The 20765-nt window shown below is 44.2% G+C and overlaps 1 long non-coding RNA gene across 1 annotated transcript in view; it reads left to right on the top strand.

The window, feature by feature from the left end:
• The first annotated feature begins 9502 nt into the window (after positions 1–9502).
• The window catches only part of LOC132534846 (uncharacterized), a 65732-nt gene continuing 54469 nt past the window's right edge, over positions 9503–20765 (top strand). Inside the window, exon 1 of the long non-coding RNA XR_009546551.1 lies at positions 9503–10893. This is a non-coding gene — a long non-coding RNA (uncharacterized LOC132534846). The remainder of the gene's footprint in view (positions 10894–20765) is intronic.

Consider the following 20765-nt stretch of genomic DNA (forward strand, 5'->3'; position numbering starts at 1 on the left):
TTCTTGCTGTAGGGGAGTTGAGACTGTCCAATGTCCTGGGGAGCAAGAACTGCAAACAGTCCATCTACAATGTAACATTTGGGTCTCAGGCCGCCCAATCCCTAGTGCGTTGTGCAGGCCTTTGACTGGCGAAAACACCCCAGTCTATGCATGAGATCTGGCTGGGCTAGTGGCTCTTTCTGTGGACTAGGAAACAGACAGACAAACAAGAGTTTTCAGGTTCAAAACCTCTACTTCCCAAAACATGGTCATTGACTACGGGTTAAAAAAAAAAAAAAGGCTTTTTATTTTTTTTTCCCCCTGCCTGGGTAACCTGTCTGCTGCCTGTTTCTCAGTGAAAAAAGGGAAAAATCTTTTTTGGAGGGAAAAGGACCTAAATGCAGGCAGGTGGACTCTGTGGAGGGTGGATGGGAAGTTGCTCCTGCCCTGGCACTAGAGCCCCAGCTGCTGTTCCAGATGCTCTCTGATACCAGAGATCTCCATGTGTCCTGTCATGACACTGTCTCCAGGACTGATCCTCAGGATAATGAGGATTCAAAAGTAGGCAGGTCATATTGCTTTCAAAAGTAAATCCAGGGAGTTTTGGGGGTATGTCAGAGGGTTAAGGGCTTGTGGCGCTCGCGAAAAGAGGGGACAGGTGGAAGGATCTGGGCTCTGCCCCCCAGTCCCCCACTTACAGGGGAGTCGCTTTACAGGGGGTCAATCAGGACTTTAGGGGCTCTATCTTTCTCCCCCACTCTGTATTTCCCCTCCTCTCTCCTTTTCTCTCTGTCTGATGCAAGGTCAGTAACAACCACAACAACAACAACAATAACCACCACAGTGACCAAGCGACAAGGGCAGTGAACGGAAAACAAATGGAGTGCAGGAGCTGTGGATTATTCGTGGCTCAGGCACTTAGCTGTGCAATAACCCCTTGAGACAATCAATAAATAAATGAATAAGTAATACAGGTAACAGACATGTATATGTCACTGTGTGTTTCCACTGAGTTAATGTAAATGCACTTTTATTTATTTCTTCATTTATTTATCACCTTGCCACAAGAATTTCTTTTCATTGCTAAAAAAAAGTGTCCCATCAAGGGTACCAGGTGGTGCCACACCCAGTTAAGCACTCATGTGACAGTGCAGGAGGACTGGGGTTCAAGACCCTGGTCCCCACCCGCCGGGGGAAATCTTTACAAGTGGTGCAAAAGTGTTGCAGGTGTCTCTCTCTTTGTCTCAAAATCTCTATCCCTCCCTTCCCCCTCAATCCTGTCTATTTATTCCAATAAATAATAGAGAAAATAGAAAGTTAAAAAAGAAAAAGAAAAAAAGAAAGGAAAATGAAATATTCCACTATTTCAAGGGGCTACTCAGGACAATGCTTAACTAGTTAAGATCCTCACAGCATACCATATGCAGAAAGGCAAAGACGCCATGTATGTTTCAACCCTGTTTTTATATTTATTTATGTGCTTATTCATTTTTGTTATTGATGAATTAATGTTTTACATTTAACAGCAGACTAGGTCTCTGACGCCAGCTGTCTCAAGTACCCCTAGATGGTGTTCTGCCTCTACATAACCAATCCATTGGCCTGTGCATCCATCCATCCATCCATCCATCCATCCATCCATCCATCCATCCATCCATCACTCCATCCACAGGTCAACCAAACTAAGTACAAAAGGAGGTCTCTCTATGAATGTTGAAGACAATCAATGCTGCACAGGTAGGTTGTGCAGGTCTTTGACTGGCAAAAACACCCCACTCTGAGCATGAGATCTGGCTGGGCCAGTGGCTCTTTCTGTGGGCCAGCCCAGCCACCATCTCACCATCCAGTTGAGGGCCTGCCCTAACCCACTGCTACCACATCCACACACAGCCCTGCACACACTCAGGGGCTCCTCTGCCTGCAGCCTGCCTCTCAAACAGTCTCCTTCTGCCCCCTGGTCCCCCACAGACACCTGGGCATGAGCAGCCCACACATGCAGCACTCTCCCTTCCCGCCACTCCATTTGCTCTAGGTTGCGAAGAGTCTTTTTTTCTTGCTGTAGGGGAGTTGAGACTGCCCAATGTCCTGGGGAGCAAGAACTGCAAACAGTCCATGTACAATGTAACATTTGGGTCTCAGGCCGCCCAATCCCTAGTGCGCTGTGCAGGCCTATGACTGGCGAAAACAGCCCAGTCTGAGCCTGAGACCTGGCTGCCTAATGGCTCCTTCTGTGGACTAGGAGACAGACAGACAGAGTTTTCAGGTTCAAAGCCTGTACTTCCCAGAAGAAGGTCATTCACTATGGTTAAAAAAAAAAAAAAAGGCTTTTTTTTTTTTTCCCTCTGCCTGGGTAACCTGACTGCTGCCAGTTTCTCAGTGAAAAAAGGGGAAAATCTTTTTGGAAAGTACCAAAGTGCAGGCAGGTGGACTCCGTGGAGGGTGGATGGGAAGTTGCTCCTGCCCTGGCACTAGAGTCCCAGCTGCTGTTCCAGGTGCTCTCTGATACCAGAGATCTCCGTTTGTCCTGTCATGACACTGTCTCCAGGACGATGAATCCTCAGGATAATGAGGATTCAAAACTAGGCAAGTCATATTGCTTTAAAAACTAAATCCAGGGAAGTTTGGCGGTATGACAGAGGGTTAAGGGCTTGTCGTGCTCGAGAAAAGAGGGGACAGGTGGAAGGATCTGGGGTCTGGCCCCCAGACCGCTACCTGCAGGGGAGTCGCTTTACAGGGGAGGAAGCAGGACTTTAGGGGCTCTATCTTTCTCCCCCACTCTGTATTTCCCCTCCTCTCTCCATTTCTCTGTGTCCAATGCAAGTTCAGTAACAACAACAACAACAACAATAATAACCACCACAGTGACCAAGCAACAAGGGCAGTGAAAGGGGAACATTTGGAGTGCAGGAGCTGTGGATACAGAGTTACCAAAGGCAGAACTGAAGACAAAATACTCCAGCGATTTTATCACACACACACACACACACACACACACACACACACACACACTGAAAGAGAATGAGAGACCACAATAACACTGAGGCTCTCCCCAGGTACAATGGGTACTGGGGACTCAAATCTGGGTTGTTGTTAAAATTCTCGGTGGCTCTTGCCGGGCGGGCCTAGCTTCACGGGCTGGTAAGAGAGACGCGGAGACAACGGCTGGGCAGGGCAGCTGTAATTCTTTATTCAGGAACAACGATTCATAAACTAAGACAAACTAATCACCAAACAGAACTCCGCTGTCTCTTTGCGGCGGCACAAGCACTCTCCCTTACTCTCGAACTCAGGAACCGTCTCTTACTCTGGAACTCAGGAACCCAGGAACTCTGTCTCTCTGGCACTCTCTCTTACTCTGAAACCCTGAAACTCTCGAACTCAGGAACTCAGGAACTCTGTCTAACTCAGGAACTCAGGAACTCTGGCACTCTCGAACTCAGGAACCCTCTCTCCGGGTTCCTTGGGGCGGGGCCAAGCAGGCCCGCGAAATTAACAGGACTCATCCAATTCTCTTGGTGGGGGAGGGCTAGAACAAACCAATGTAAAGCATACGACACTGGGTGATAAACACAGCAGGTACATTCCCAGGTGAGTTATCTCTCCAACCCACCTGCTTTCTTTTTCTTTTTTTTTGCCACCAGGGTTATTGCTGGGTTAAGTATCAGTACTAAGAGTCCACTGCTTCTGGAGGTCATTTTTCCTTTTCTTTGTTCTTTCTTTATTTGATAGTACTGAGGTAAAATAAGAAGGAAAGGGAAAAGAGAGACTGTGTCTCCACTCCCCCCTGCAGGTGGCGAGCCAGGGGCTTAAACCTGGATCCTTGTTTGGGTCCTTGTGCTTAGTACTATGTACACTTAACCAAGTGCACCATCACCCAGCCCACATCACCTGCTTTCTTTAATGAATATTCTGCTTTTATACGACCCCATTCAGCAGAAGAAAGTGGAAAATATCACAGAAATTCTTCCATGTTATTGTAGTCAAATTCATTCATTTAGGTAATGATAGCAGTCACTAGTGTTTTGTGTCTTTGGGTGTTTGGTAGTCTCCAGGGCTTCACTCCAGGTTAATTTTTTTGTTTGGATAGAAAGAAAGAAAGAGAGAGGAGGAGGAGGAGGAGGAGGAGGAGGAGGAGAAGGAGAGAGAGAGAGAGGAGAAAAAGAGATGCAAAGGGAAAAAATTCACACCATAAAATCTTCATTCAATACTTTGGTAGTCAGGCCCAAACCTGGGTAGTACTAAGTGAGCTCTTTCACTGGCATGATATGAGCTTTCACAAACCTGACTGCTTTAAGGAATTGTAAGAATCTCTCCTCTCCGGTGGTTGGTGGTCCCTTAGCAGTCCAGCTAACTGCATCTTTAAAGTTAATTTATTTTGCTAGTGCTTTAACAGTGGCTTAAAAACTTCCACATTTCAGGGGGTATTGTTTCACACCTACAAATGTGTAATTCAGGGGCCAGCAGTGGCACACCTGGTTAAACACACACACCACAGTGTACAAGGATCCAGGTTGGAGACCCTGGTCGCCGTCTGCAGGAGGAAAACTTCACAAGTGGTGAAGCAGGGATTCAGACATCTCTCTGTCTCTCTCTCTTTCTCTATCTCACCATTCCCTCTCAATTTCACTCTGCCTCTATCCAATAATAATAAAATAAAATAAAAAATTCTTTAAAAAATGTATTAATTCTAAATGCACAAAAACCACAAGAGTTTTTGTGCCCACCCCTCTGGTAACCTCCACAGAGTCTATGAGACAGTTTGATGACTGTGCCTCTCGTCAGTTCATTCGCTTTAGTCACTCCACATATGCTGGGGCTTACGTGGGGTGGCACCAGCCAGGAGGTAAGTCACTCATCTTCCCTCACCAGCTCAAGGGCTCAGTGATTCAGAAAGGAAGACTCAGGGAGTATTTTGGTACAAACACTCATTTATTGGAAGATGGGTTTGGCTATATGTAGAAAGTTAAGCAAAGAACATTTTTCAAATACGTCAGAAATTACAGGTTTCTTAAAGGTCAGTTTGCCCACATGGTAGGGGGCTGGTATGACAAGAATTGATGTGATACATAAAGGTCAAGATAATTAGTCTCCATGATGCCGGCAAATTAATTATCCAAAGGCATTTGAGAGAAGCATAGGGGTTAACCGGTAAGGTGAGATAGAGAAAGAAAAACAAAACTTGATGTAAATCATAGATATCAAAAGGCATAAGGAAAGAGGAGTTTTGGGGGTTTCTCTGGTGTTTGAGGTGTATGATAGAGTGTGTTCTCCTTTGTGATCAAAAGGTGAAATGGATGTGTGAACTTTGAGTGACTGTCATGAACTTTGAATGAACCAGGAATGCGGCCTGCTGCTAGCAGGGAGAACTAATTTTGAGAGACTTGTAGGCTTTCTGTGAGCTTGAGAGACTAACAAGGAGAAACTGAGTCTGGGAGACTTTTTCCTCTTTGCTCATCTCTATGAGGAGAGGGGCTAAAAAATGGGGTGTCTTTCCAGTCCTCCATCCAAGGATGGGAGAGCTTCCCTAAGCTCTACTAAGCTTTCACATAGTCCACACACCTATGAGCAAACCCACCCTGAAGTGCATTTCATCTCTAATTATCATATAATCACATTTGATTTTATCCACTTAGCCCCAAACAGTATAGTCTCATCTTTTCTTCCTTTATATTATTTTTTAATTGATGATTTAATAATGATGAACAAGACTGTAGGATAAGAGGGGTACAATTCCACACAATTCCCACCACCAACGTTCCATTTCCCATCTCCTCCATTGTAAGCTTTCCTATTCTTTATTCCTAGTCTCATCTTTTCTAACTGCAGAGTGTGACTCCCTCTCTAGTGTGTATTCCAGTCATCTGTTCATGGACCCAGAGGCAGTGTTCACACTTGACCACTGTAAACATAGGGTGCCTCTTGAATTAGTGTTTCCACATTCTGTGGACATATGCCACGGAGTGGTATTGCTAGGTCAGAAGGCATTTCCATTGTATTTGTTAAGGTGCTCAAAATTCTGAAAGAGATTAACTCCACTCTATCCCGCATGAAGTGGCTATACACTTCATTGTTCTCAGTGAAGTCTCTTGTGAATTAAAAGGCATGATTGTTTTTATTTTGACATATGTCAAGGTCAGAGAAAAAGGGAAATGCAAGAAAGGGAACTTTTATTGTTAAAAAATGAGTTATTCGGGAGTCAGGCGGTAGCACAGCAGGTTAAGTGCACGCGGCGCAAAGCGCAAGGACTGTTGTAAGGATCCCGGTTCAAGCCTCTGGCTCCCTACCTGTAGGGGCATCCCTTCCAGGCGGTGAAGCTGGTCTGCAGGTGTCTGACTTTCTCTCTCCCTCTCTGTCTTCCCCTCCTTTCGATTTCTCTCTGTCCTATCCAACAACCACATCAATAATAACTGCAACAATAAAACAGTAAGGGCAACAAAAGGGAATAAAAAATAATAAAATAAATTAAAAAATGAGTTTTCATGTACAAACTATTATATTTTACTATGGACTGTAAACCATTAATCCCCCAGTAAAGAAACAAAATAATGAGTAAAACAAAAGCACATGGTCTTTGAGAATTCCATAGGGAGAGAGACTTGAATTGTGGCATTATCATCATCATCATCACTATTATTATTATTATTATTTTACTATGTCAACTTTTGTTTTGCACTTTGCTTCTGAATTTTCAAGCTCCCGCACTCTTCCTTTGAAGAGGCTACCTGAGTGGACTCCTAGGAGGAGAAGTGGGAGGGAAGGCAGAGAGCAAGTTGCCCACTGTTCCTGAGTAGCTTAGCCTTAGAACTAGCAGAAGCAAGGAGTCAGGCGGTAGTGCAGTGAGTTAACCACATGTGGCGCAAAGCACAGAAACTGGCATAAGGATCCCAGTTTGAGCCTGGTTCCCCACCAGCAGGGGCTTTGCTTCACAGGCGGTGAAGCAGGTCTGCAGGTGTCATAACATTCTCTCCCCATCTCTGTCTTCCCCTCCTCTCTCCATTTCTCTCTGTCTGACCTAACAATGACATCAACAACAACAATAATAACTACAATAACAATGAAAAACAACAAGGGCAAAAAAAGAGAAAATATAAATTATATATAAAAAAAGAACTAGCATAAAGAAATGAAAACAATGTTCATTAAACCAGCATGGCCTATGAGGACAGGGAACACAGCATTTTCTAACATGCCTCCGCTAATTATTGAAGGATGGGGAGAAAAAGAAAAGAAACGAGAGAAAAGGAAGCCACTGGTGTTTCTGTGTCCATGTACTTGGATCCTGGATGCATCTGGATGATGGTAGAGCTTAGCAGGACAATGTCAGGCTCTGAGGTGCTAAATAATTCACAGAACTCATTGGTACCAAGGCTAAAACACACAGGCCTTAAATACAGAATCTTAGCACAAATCCCCAATCTGTAATTTGTTCCAAGAAAAGAAACCTGTTAAAAAAAAAAGTAAAAGAAAAAGAAACACGTTCTCCTGTTAAATGCTTCAGCTTGGACACCTGCTAGCGTCTGGGTCTCCCATAGACAGCAGAGATGCTCTGCTCACTCATGAGAGGAAGGTGTCTCTCTCCAGAAGCCCAGGGGACATGCGCCACATGTGCTGGTACAGTCACCGGCTCACAGGCTCATCAAGAACCATCAGGTCAACCTCCACTAACATGCAGGTTCTTCCCTTGTAGGGAAAGGACACTCACAGGGAAATGAGGCAGGGCACTTGCCAATGGGACCAGATGATTCCACCTCAGCTTCCACTCTCAAGAAGTCCTTCAGTCTGGATCTGATGTCTGAAGACACCCAGGTCAGCTCATGCTCGGTCCTGGGCCCCTATCAGGAACCCATATGGGAGGACTGAGCCCACCATTCTAGCAAGTGTCTCCTCTGGGCCCATGACCACCCTCCTGACAACAGACTCATGACACTGAAAGCCATGTGCAGGTCACAGAGGGAGTGGCACAGGCAGGGACCCCAATACCCATCCTCAGTCGAGCTCTGAGAAACCTCAATAGCCTGAAATCAAACCCATCTTGCTTTTAGAAGACGGGGTTTGATGAGTTAGTAGTCATCACAAGGGGTTGAGCACTGGGCTGATTTCTTTCAGACAGAGTCAGAGGATAAGAGATTCTTCTTCTTCTTCTTCTTCTTCTTCTTCTTCTTCTTCTTCTTCTTCTTCTTCTTCTTCTTCTTCTTCTTCTTCTTCTTCTTCTTCTCCTTCTCCTTCTCCTTCTCCTCCTCCTCCTCCTCCTCCTTCTTCTTCTTTCTCTTCCTTTTCCTCTTCTTCTCCTCCTCCTCCTCTTCTCTCCTTCTCTTTCTCCTTCCCCTTCTCTTCCTTCTCATCCTTTTCCTCTTTCTCCTTCTTTTAATTTATTGCCACCATGCGTTACAGCTAATGCTCAGTTCCAGGTCTACAAATCCACTGCTCCTGGCAGCAATTTTTCGTACTTTGTTTCGCTTTCTTTCTGTTTTTATTCTTTTTTATAATTTTTATTAGATAGGACAGAGAGAAATTGAGAGAGGACAGGGAGATAGAGAGCAGGAATTAAAGATAGATACCTGTATACCTGATTCATCACTTTTGAAGGGGATACGCTGCAGGTGGGGAGCAAGGGCTTGAAACCAATCCATGTTTTAGGCAATATGTGTACTTAACTGGGTGTGCCACCAGCCCCCCAAAAGACCCTGCTTCAGCAATGGTGGAGGTCAGGCTCAAACCCGGCTCCTTTGTATGACACCAGATGACCTACCTTCGCAGCCAAGTTCTCATTTTTTCTTTTTAAAATATTTTTTCATTTTTTTATTTACTGGATGGAAACAGTCAGAAATCGAGAGGAAAGGGGGAGTTGGAGAGACATCTGCAGCACTGCTTCACAACTCACAAGCTGTCCACACGCAGGTGGGGACCAGGGGCCCAAACCTGGGTTTTGTGCACTGTAATATATGTGTTCAACCAGGTGGGACAACACCAAGCACCCCACCTTTGTTTTCATTCATTAAAAGGAAACACTGACAAAAACCACAGGATAAGAGGGGTACAACTCCACACAATTCCCGCTACGAGAACTCTGTATCCCATCCCCTTCCCCTGATAGCTTTTCTATTCTTTATCATCCTCCGAAGGGAGGCTGGACAACATACTCTATCTTCCATCTGAGGAATATGGGTTCTGAAATTGGGGCAGCTTGGAACATTCCTACTCATGACCACAGAATGTGAGCTCAGATCTACAGGGATGCAGAGGTCACATAGGCTCCTAAGCTGAATATGGGCCCCAGATCAGATTAGGTCAGAACAAATCAATGGGGTTTACAGTCAACAATATTTATACACTTTTCCCATATTTGAGAGCGACTCTCTATCCTGATCCAGCTTTCTGGTCCTTTTTCCAGCCATGATATCAACTCCCCAAATAAAACTTGGACCCCCCTGCATATCAGATTTCAGGCTCAGAAAAAAAAAAAAAAACTAGTATTGTCATCTTCCCCCCCCCTTTTTTTTTAAACAGAGCACTGCTCAGCTCTGGCTTATGGTGGTGTTGAAAACCGAACCTAGGAACTCAGAGCCTAAGGCATGACAGTCTTTTTGCATAGCCATTATGCTATCTTTTCTGTCCTACATTTTAATTTTCTCAATTGTGCAGACAGTGGCTCCTTGTCTGTATCTCCAGAGTGCTTCCATGTGCATGTAACTGCCTGGCCCCTGATGATTCTTATTCTATAAGCAGCCCAATCCAAAAATGTTCCTTGTTAAAATTTGTACCCCAGTTGACAGCTAGAAAGAACTATAAGCAAATCGTGCTCAAATGAATGAAGAAAGGTTAGGACTCTCTATGTCAGCTTGTTCCAGTCTATCTCCCCCTGGATACAAGGTCTCCTTTGATTGGTCACAGGGGGACCATAAACTCTAGCATCAACAAACAGCGTGCATTTAAGAATTGGGGGCATGGCGGTCAGGCACTGGGTTAAGCACATATAGTACAAAGTGCAAAGACCCAAGCATGATCACCAGTTCAAGTCCCCCTGTCCCCAACCACAGGGGTGTCACTTCACAAGCCTCGAAGCAGGTCTGCAGGTGGCTTTCTTTCTTTCCCTCTCTCCATCTACCTTCCCCTCTCAACTTCTCTCTATTCTATTGAATAAAAAATAATAATAATAATAATAATAATAATAATAATAATAATAGTCCTCCAGAAGTGGTGTTGTAGTGCTGGCAGTGAGCCCCAGTGACTAGGGGCAAAAAAGAAGAAAAGAGAAAAAAAAGATGGGGGAGCTTTCTCCACAATGGTTAGCTAAGTAAGTGGGGGTGTTCCCTGGACCCCTACACTAGTCTCCTTCCATCCTCTGCTCAGTGCCCAGCCCCTCTCTGTCCATTACCAACACCTCTCTCTGTCCATTACCAAAATCACTTTCACCTTCACAGATGTCCTTGCTGGGGGTGACTTCGCTGCCTGGACCACTTTCCGATCTGTCACCAGCCGCCGCCGATACCAGGGCATCTTGGTGGCCATAGACCAGAGGAAGAATGCTATCACTACCTCCACCCTCAGTGATCCAGAAAACAACTGGCGTGACTATCTGTGTGTGACTCCTGAGCAGGAGGAGCAAGGGACTGTACTGTCCCTCTAGGCCTCTGCTCACATCGCGGAATCTGTCAGGGCCTGTGGGGATGGGCTGGCTCCCAAGGTGCCTCTGTATGACAACTATGCCCTGCGCCACCCCATCTTCCCACTCCACATGGCAGAGGAGGACCTCATGGAACAAATCAGTCTGCTTCTGCAGGGAAAGAAGGATGCGGTCAGCCCCTTCAGCACCTCTGTCACCGCCTATCTGATCATCTGCAGGCTCATGGGGTTCATCAGCACAGATTTCCAGAAGCAGAGCCTCGCCATCCCAGAATCGTATTTCTACTAAAGGTGCACATTTTCTGCGTGACTTGATTTACAAAGGACAAATTTAAGCGTGGCCAGGCGGTGGTGTACTGGGTTAAGTACCCACAGTACTAAGTGCAATGACCCACCCAAAGATCTGGGTTTGAGCCAGGAGGGAAGTTTCACAGGTGGTGAAAAAGGTCTGCACGTGCTCTCGTTATCTCCCCCTCATTACTTCCCCTTCTTCCCTCAATTTCCCTCTGTCCTATCAATTTTTTCCAATAAAATGAAAAAAAATTGCCACCAGGAGCAGTGGATTTATAGTGCCAGTACTGAAACGTAGCGGTAACCCTGGAGGCAATAAATAAATAATTACTAAAATTTTAAGGGACCAGTCAGTGGTGTACCTGGTTAAGCACTCATATTACAGTGTGCAAGGACCCAGGTTCAATTCTATCTCCACCTGCAGGGGGAAAACTTTACAAGTGGTGAAGCAGTGTTGCTGGTATCTCTCTCTCTGTCTCTGTCTCTCTCTCTCTCTCCATATATATATATATTTCCCCACCTCTGTCAATTTCTCTGTTCCTATCCAATAGTAAACTAAAAAAATATAAAAAGAAAATTTATTAAATAAATTTTAAAAAGTACAAATTTACCCTAGAAAATGAACATGTACACACACATACACACACACCTCCCTCCTTCTAGCTTCTTAAGCCTAGAATATAGTGTACAGTAATTTTAAAGCAAAATAATGATTAGAAAATGAGGTAGCAAACAAAGTCATGAGTTCTCATTGTTATGCTTGAATATGGTGGTAAAAGCTTCAGTCTTATATTAAATCTGACAGATGATTGATGTCCCCGCTTCCAATTCAGTCCTCTGCAGAGGCAGACAGTCTATTCACAGGCACGGGGAGCTGGGGCTGATTTGGAGTTGGCTACTCAAGGGTCTCCTCTCAGCCTCATCGCTGAGGGGTGCAGAGCTCTGACCCATGTCTGCAAGTCTTTGGCTCCATGATTTAAACAGCGGCACTGCTGCTGACTCCTCTTCTCCTCCTGGCTTGGCCTGGCCTCGGTGGATTGGGCCATAGGATGGAGCAGACACAGTTCCAGGCACAGTGCTCTTCCTCCTACTGTGCCCAGCCAGAGAAATGCTGGGTCATTATTTCACCTCTGAAACCGGGTAAAGGAAATAATAAGAATCCAGAACACCCTGGTGGAGTCACAACTTGCTTTAAAAATCACAGCTCCTCCTCAAGCTCACCCTGAAAAACAGCAGCATCATGGGGGGGGAAAAGTACACACACTCACACAGCCTTTCTGGTATGAACTCCCGGGTCACCTGTATCAGCTTGTTAGTTCTGGGTAGTTACTCCAGCTCTGTTTCTGTCCCTTCTCTAAGCTGGGTCAACAGAACATGTAATAAGCCTTGGGACTGCCTGAAGGTCCAATAAGAAAGTGGGTAGAAACCAATTTGTTAAATGACAGATTTGATTTCTAGCTTTTTCCTGGGCCATGCAAGTTTTGGTCACAGCTCACAGCTGGAGACCTGATAGCAGACTAGAGACTTGAGATTCAGGACTTGGATCCATATTATAGGAGTTTCTTCATATTTGGCTATTTCTAATCATAAATTCCTCTTATTTCTTAGAGAAAATCTTTGGGCAATCCATTTCATCAGGAATTGAAGTGAATCTAGACACTGAAAATATGAATTTTTTCCCCCACCACGTTAAACCACCACTGGAGTCTAATTCAGTGATAGTAACATCAGCCAAAAGGCATAACTGCAGAATGACACCAAGGCCTCCCTGTTCGGGGCCACACAGCCCAGTGTCCAGAGATCTCTCAGATACTCAAGATGAATGTGTCTATAGTCTTTGCCACTCTATAGTCATTATATGGCGATGCTCTTTTTATTCCTTTATTCTAACATTCCAGTGACAAATATTTATATTTCCCCCCAATTTGCAGGACTTAGTCGAATTTGAATCCAGTCTTCACCTGTGAATTTTCTATCACAAAAATGGATTTAAGACACCTTCATCTCAGGCACTAGTAGAGATTATCTGTGCAGACTTGGATATATGGAAAATGAGCTTCCTACAGAAATCTCAGCTCATCTACTCTCCCAGTATTCTAGCAACCCTTATCTCACCATTAGTGAAAAAAATTCTCCAGAAATTTCTCCTCTATCCTTCAATATTATATCGTTCATAGTATAGTATAGTATAATATATTATGTATTTTAGCGGTAAATAAATGATATTCCATAACTCTGTGCCTTAAATGACTACTTTGTCCCAGTCTATAGAAGCACTTAGGCAAAGATTCAGGACAGTAAAATATTAGGAAAAACAAAATCAATTCTAATTTCACTGTCAATCACTTTGATAAGCTAGCCTATCTTCTTCCAGGTATATTTTCATATCTTTACTGTGAAATATAACACATATACATATAGGTTTCGTAGTTTGCTAAAGAATACAGTAGAACAATCTCACTAGGTGTGGGGGGAGACAGGCAGATGGTGGTGCACTGGGTTAAGCACATAAATTAAGTACTAAATGCAAGGATCTGAACAAGGATCCAACATGCTCCATAAATGGCAAAGCAGGTCTGCAGGTATCTATCTTTCTCTCCCTTCTTTATCTTACCCTCCCCTCTCAATTTCTCTCTGTCCTGTCCGATGAAATGGAAAATATGGCTGCCAAGAGCAGTGGATTTATAGACACCAAGCAGTGGATTTGAAGCACGGAGCCCCAGAGATAACCCTGTAGGCAAAAAGAAGAAGGAGGAAGTGGGGGGATGAGAGGGAAAGGAGGAGGAAGAGGAGAAGGAAGAGAAGAAGAAGAAGTGGTAGTAGTCGTCTCACTGGATATCATATAGACCACAAAATATAACATTATCACCCCTCAGAAACAGTCATGTCTTTGGCCAGCCACCACACTTCCTAACCTTCTGACAGTTGTCACAGTCGACTTGAATTCTGTACTAATTATTTCCTTTCCTTTCGATCATTTTATCACTTGACTATGCATCACCAAACATTGTTTTTCTCTACTAGTTTGGTCTGGATTTTAAATTTCATATCAATTAAAATTACATCCTATGCATTTTTTTATTTTTTATTTTTTTAAATTTATTTATTCCCTTTTGTTGCCCTTGTTGTTTTATTGTTGTAGTTATTATTGTTGTCGTTGTTGGATAGGACAGAGAGAAATGGAACGAGGGAGGGGAAGACAGAGAGGAGGAGAGAAAGACAGACACCTGCAGATCTGCTTCACCGCTTGTGAAGCGACTCTCCTGCAGGTGGGGAGCCGGGGTTCGAACAGGGATCCTTATGCCGGTCCTTGTGTTTTGCGCCACCTGCGTATCCTATGCATTTTTTAAGATTTTATTTATCTGTTAATGAAAGGCACAGAAAGAGACCAATAACCAGACATCACTCTGCTACATGTACAGCCAGGGTTCGAACTCAAGACCTCATGCTCAAGAATCCAATGCTAAACCTACTGCTTCACCTCCTGGACCACCATCCCATGCATTTTATATCTTGATATGCATACTGGACTTGGCCAAAGGTGATTTATTCTCACAGCTGTAGAAGATGCCAATGCACAACATAATTTATCTGCTGACTTCAAGTGAGGCAGATTTCTATACTCAATATATTCTTTGAACCTTTTCTGTCAGGGGTTGAATTTTACAATCAATAGGACTTAACACCCCACCACTGACCATTGTAGTATAGGTATTTGTTGTTTGAAATTATTCAGAAGTATTGTACCTAACCACTTGACAGCTTCAAGACAGTAGGCACTATACTTTACTAGCCATTTCCGTTGGACTCTCACTTAGATCATTTCCAATTAATTGTTTCATGAGGTCTTTGAGGTTACATGCACTGAGGTTACAGTGGGCAAAAAATTTAGGACTTTTTCTTTTGCCTCCAGGGTTATTGCTGGGGTTCAGTGCCTGCACTATGAATCCACTGCTCCTGAAGGCTATTTTTTCCCTTTTTGTTGACCTTGTTGTTTATTGTTGTTGTTATTGCTGTTGTTGTTGGAGAGGACAGGAGAAATGGAGGAGGGGAAGACAGAGAGGGGGAGAGAAACATAGACACCTGCAGACCTGCTTCACTGCTTGTGAGGTGACCCCCCCTGCAGGTGGGGATCTGGGGACTAGAACCGGGATCCTTACACTGGTCCTTGCTCTTAATACCATGTGCACTTAACCCACTGTGCTATAGCCCAATCCCCCCAAATTTATAAGTTTAAAAAATTATTGATTGATTATTGGATAGAGATAGAAATTGAGAGGGGAGGAAGAGATAGAGGGGGGAAAGAGACACATAGATACCTGTAGCCCTGCATCACCACTAGTGAAAATTTTCCTCCTGCAGGTGGGGACCAGGCCTTGAACCCGGGTCCTTGCTCATTGTAGTGTGTGTGTTTAACCAGGTGCACCACCCCCTGACCCCCTGTGAAAATTTTTAGAAAGATTTTTCTTCTGTACTTCCAAGCATTTTCATAGGACATTTTCTCATCCTAGGATTACTATGTCAGCAAGATCAATACATTTTTTTAAATTTTTATTTATAAAAAGGAAACACTGACAAAAGCCATAGGATAAGAGAGGTACAACTCCACACATTTCCCACCACCAGAGTTCCATATCCCATCCCCTCCCCTGATAGCTTTCTTATTCTTTATCCCTCTGGGAGTATGGACCCAGGGTCATTATGGGGTGCAGAAGGTGAAAGGTCAGGCTTCTGTAATTGCTTCCCAAGATCAATATTTAAATGACAGATTTCCTTGTACAAGGGTGGTATTTCTCCTTTCATGAAAGATGTGAATTACAATCCCTGTAAGACCTGGACCTTGATAGTATTAGAGATTCTCTCTCCTTCTCTCTGCTCTCCTTCCCTCTCTCTTTGGTACCTTGACACTTTAGTCTTCCTGTAGACCAATCTGCACATCACAACCCAGCATCAAGGATGGTTTTGCCTAAGGTCTTCATATCATGCCCTCCAGTGGGGATTCCTAAGAGAAATGAGAGTTCTCCACAGAGTGCACTCTCACTGTTAACTATGTGTGAATCTCCTGGAGTTCTTCTGATCTCTTCAACTCTCATCAACAGCTTGCCTTGTGTGGCCATCTTTATATCAAACAGAGGACACAAGCCCTCTGTCCAGTATTTGGCTTCTGTTTGCCATACACTGTTCTGCTTCTGAATAGATATCCTTATTCAGCTAACTAGAAAGATAAGTGATGATATTTGAAGGGATACGGAAATCGATTCACACAATTATCCAACTTTCTCTAATGTTTTTCTCCAACATACACGTATACTTGGGTTTTTTTCCCCAACCAAAAATGAGAAATAAATAAATTACAATTCAGTCTTGGTGCCCAGAGCACAAGGACTACTCTAGGTCGAGAGGGACAGAAGACAGAAATACTGTGCTTTGCCTAATGGTAAATGGACTTATTTTCTAAGTTAGAATAATAAAGACTTGCATTTGAAAGAAGCAAGTAAATCCATTGATCAGATCATCATCAAAACTTCTCTGTCTCTCTCTGTCTCACTCTCTCTCTCTCTCTCTCTCTCACACACACCATTTTTGTTAACCAAACTTAAATGTTCTGTATTTGAAATAAGTCAAATACAAGAAAATCCCAGCCTACAAAGCTTACTCTAAGCTGAGAGAAATATGTCTCAGGTGTGCTCTTGGAGGACTTCCATTATTTTTCTGATTATTATTATTATTAATTATTTTACCTCCAGGGTTAAAGCTAAGGCACTGCTCCTGGTGGCCATTATTTTTTCCATTTTATTGGCGACAATAGAGAGAAAATGGGGGATAGAGAGGGAGAGAAATATAGACACCTATAGTCCTGCTTTACCCCTTGCAGTGGGGGGGGGGCTTTGACCTGGGTCCCTGTGTAAATTTTTTTGCTTAGTACTATGTGGGTTGAACTAGGTACACCACTGTTCAGCCCCCAGGACATACATTCCGGTGAAGTAAACTCTTAAATAGGATGAATGAAAGGAGAAGGTAATATATCTCCTTCAATAACACATAACCTATTGTAGCACAGAAAAGAGCTGGAGAAATAGCGTCGTAGCCATTCATAAAAGACACAAATTTCCAGGTTCATTTTCCAGCAGCAATACCACAAGCAAGTGCTGAGCAGTACTCTGTTTAAAAAAAAGGGGGCGTAGTAGCACAGCAGGTTAAGCGCAGGTGGCGCAAAGCACAAGGACTGGTGGAATGATCCCAGTTCAAGCCCCTGGCTCCCCACCTGCAGGGGAGGTGCTTCATAAGCAGTGAAGCAGGTCTGCAGATGCCTCTCTTTCTCTCCTCCTGTCTTCCTTTCTGTCTTTCCCTCCTCCCTCCATTTCTCTCTGCCCTATCGAACAACAATGACAACAATAGTAACTACAACAATAAAACAACAAGTGCAACAAAAGGGAATACAAAAATAAAATAAATATTTAAAAAAGGAAAAAAGAAAAAGAACAATAATTAAGAAATAAACACAGAAGAACGAGAGGTATCTTCTGGCAGAAGTGTTTAGGAAAGCTTAAATACAGCACATGGGGGGTATAAATGCACTTAGAACACACCAGATTTTCAGAAGGAGAGAGATAAGGGGAGGAATTGAGGGAACAGGCCAAGAATGCAGAAGTTAATGGAAAAGCATGAGGACAAGCGGAGAAGCGATTACAGAAGCCAGAACTCCTACCTTCTGCAGCTCAAAAACAACTTTGTTCCGTACTCCCAGTTGGGGAGAAGTGCAAGGAGGAAGAGGATGAGAGGGCTCTGATCTCCAGCTCCATCAGCACCCAGAGAGTGAGGTGAAAAGGAGAGGGTCATATGGAGGTAATAATGTTATCATAGTGGCTTGGAGGGGAAGAGAGGACTGGATCAGGAAGAAAAAGGGGGCAATTGTGTATAAAGGTAGACAGACAATTGTAGAGATGATGGCTGGCCCATGTGCTGGCTTGCAGTGGGCCGATGGAAGATTCAGAATCCTGATGGTGGGAGTGGAGTGGCTTTATACCTCTATTGACATGCAATTTTGTAAATCAATGTTAAATCACTAATAAAATTTAAGAGACAGAGAAGTTCGAGGACACTGTAACCAGAGAGAATGTCATATAGAGACATAGTAGGAGCCCCGAGGAAGGTAGTTGGACTGCAGCATGAACTTGAAACAGAACAGGGCACAGAGCCTACAGAGATGAGCTCAAGGAGTTCCTGAAACTTCCGGGCAAGTGGAGGCAAGATGGTACCTTAATAGTCTGCTGGCAAAGATGACAGCCCCCAAACAAGATTCACTACCCACCACCACAGAACCTTAATATACTACATGATGCGGTGTGTGTGTGTGTGCGTGCGCGCGCGCACGTGCACACGCGCGCACAGGATAAATGCTTCAAATAAGTCATTTTTCTCAATCCCTGAAACTAATTTTGCTTCTTCTTTTTTGTGGGAGGCCCTAAACCCTCCATCACCCCCCACACACACACACAATCACACTGAGAATAGAGATATTGCAGGATGTGTAGAACTGGATGGGAGGGCAAAGTATGAATACTTGAGACCTAGAAGCCCATCTCATTCCTTCTAACATCCCATGCAAACAAAGAGATGTTTGGCCTAAGAAAACCAGGCATGTGAGGCCCCAGGACAGTGTGGAGGAGACTGAGCCAAGAGCAGGAAGGACAGCTAAGAGGGTGAGGACCTATTCCTATGGCAGGTGTCTTCCTGGATTCTCAGGAGCAGATGACACTCAATAACAGGGACTCTCTGCTGGTGATGGGGCCTGCAAGTCCTTTCATTGCAAAGCTGTATTGCCCTAGATTCACTCACAAGACCACCAACAGATAAGAAAGGAGGCTGTTGGCTGACACTGTCTAATATGACTTAAGTCAGGGCTAGAGAGCAACACCCCACCCCCATATTCTCTCTTGACCTATTTGAATTAAAAACAAAAGTCATGTAGGAGGAACAGAGTGGACCCTTGGGAGTATGGGGCATGAAGGGACAGGGGAAGTCATGTGCTGAGGGTAACTGGGGCCCCTGCAGACACGACAATGTCTGAATGATGACGAGAAGCCCTGTATCTGTTTGCCAGCCTTACTGGGCTCAGTATTCTCCAGCAATGGTTGTTGCATTGGTTTGATCCTCACTGTTTTGCATGTTTATTCCTTCTCCCCACCCCCTAAGTACATCCTCTTCTGACCTGACACTTCCGCCTCAGGATATATAAGGACAGGATTGTGATTAGAGATAGCTTAGATTGTGCTGCAGTCCACATGAATAAAGACTGAACTGCATACCACTCAGCCATGAGTCCCTGGTTGTCTCTCTCTCCTGCCCTAGAAGCTAGCCCAGCAAGTAGGTTTGAGCCCCTTCTCCCCACCTGCAGGGGTAATATTTCAGGAGTGGTGAAGCTGCTCTGCAGCTATCTCTCTTTCTCTCTCTTGAACCCCTCGGCCCTCTCAAATTCTCTCTGCCCTACAAAGTATAATAGAAAGAGAAGAGTAGAGGAGAGGGGAGGGGAGGGGTAGGGAGGGGAGGGGAGGGGTAGAGAGGGGAGGGGAGGGGAGGGGAGGGGAAGGGAGGAGAGGGGAGTGGAGGGGAGGAGAGGAGAGGAGAGGAGAGGAGAGGAGAGAATAGGCTTTAGAATCCCAGACATGGGGCTGGGCAGTAGCACACTGGATTAAATTCACATAGTGGGAAGAGGAAGAACAAGCTTAAAGGTAGCAGTTTGAGGCCCCAGCTCCCAACCTGGCTCTCCCTCTCTGTCTCACCCTCCTCTCTCAATTTCTCTCTGCCTTATCTAACAACAGCATCAGCAACAACAACATTAACAAAAGCAACAATGGGAAAAAGATGGCCTCCAGGAGCAGTGGATTTGTATCAAAGGCACCAAGCCATAGCAATAACCCTGGAGGGAAAAAGAAGAATCACAGATTTGTGACTCTACTTGTGCACTCTTGGATTACAATGTGCTAACTAAAATTCAAGTTCAGCATCTTAACTCCCCTTGCTTGACAAATGAAGAAAACAGCAACAATTTTCTGAAATTGTTACTGAGACATTCTAGATAAAACACACAGCTGTGGGGTGCACAAGGACTCAGGTTCAAGTTCCTGGTCCCCACCTATAGGGGAAAAGCTTCATGAGTGGTGAAGAGCTACTGCAGGTTTCTCTCTCTCTCTTTTAATTTTCCATTTATAAAAAGGAAACATTGACTAAAACAGAGGATAAGAGGGGTACAGCTCCACACAATTCCAAACACAAGGAATTCCACCCTTGTACAAGGAAATCTGTCATTAAAATATTGATCTTGGGAAGCAATTACAGAAGCCAGACCAACCACCTTCTGCACCCCATAATGACCCTGGGATGACCCAGAGGGATAAAGAATAAGAAAGCTATCAGGGGAGGGGATGGGATATGGAACTCTGGTGGTGGGAAATGTGTGGAGTTGTACCCCTCTTATGCTATGGCTTTTGTCAGTGTTTCCTTTTTATAAATAAAAATTAAAAAAATATATATTGATCTTGCTGACATAGTAATCCTAGAATGAGTAAATGTCCTATGAAAATGCTTGGAAGTACAGAAGAAAAATCTTTCTAAAAATTTTCACAGGGGGTCAGGGGGTGGTGCACCTGGTTAAACACACACACTACAATGAGCAAGGACATGGGTTCAAGGCCTGGTCCCCACCTGCAGGAGGAAAATTTTCACTAGTGGTGATGCAGGGCTGCAGGTATCTGTGTGTCTCTTTCCCCCCTCTATCTCTTCCTCCCCTCTCAATTTCTATCTCTATCCAATAATCAATAAATTTTTTAAACTTATAAATTTGGGGGGATTGGGCTATAGCACAGTGGGTT

The sequence above is a fragment of the Erinaceus europaeus genome, chromosome 20 (genome assembly GCF_950295315.1).
Source record: "Erinaceus europaeus chromosome 20, mEriEur2.1, whole genome shotgun sequence".
In the NCBI taxonomy this organism is placed as follows: Eukaryota; Metazoa; Chordata; class Mammalia; order Eulipotyphla; family Erinaceidae; genus Erinaceus; species Erinaceus europaeus.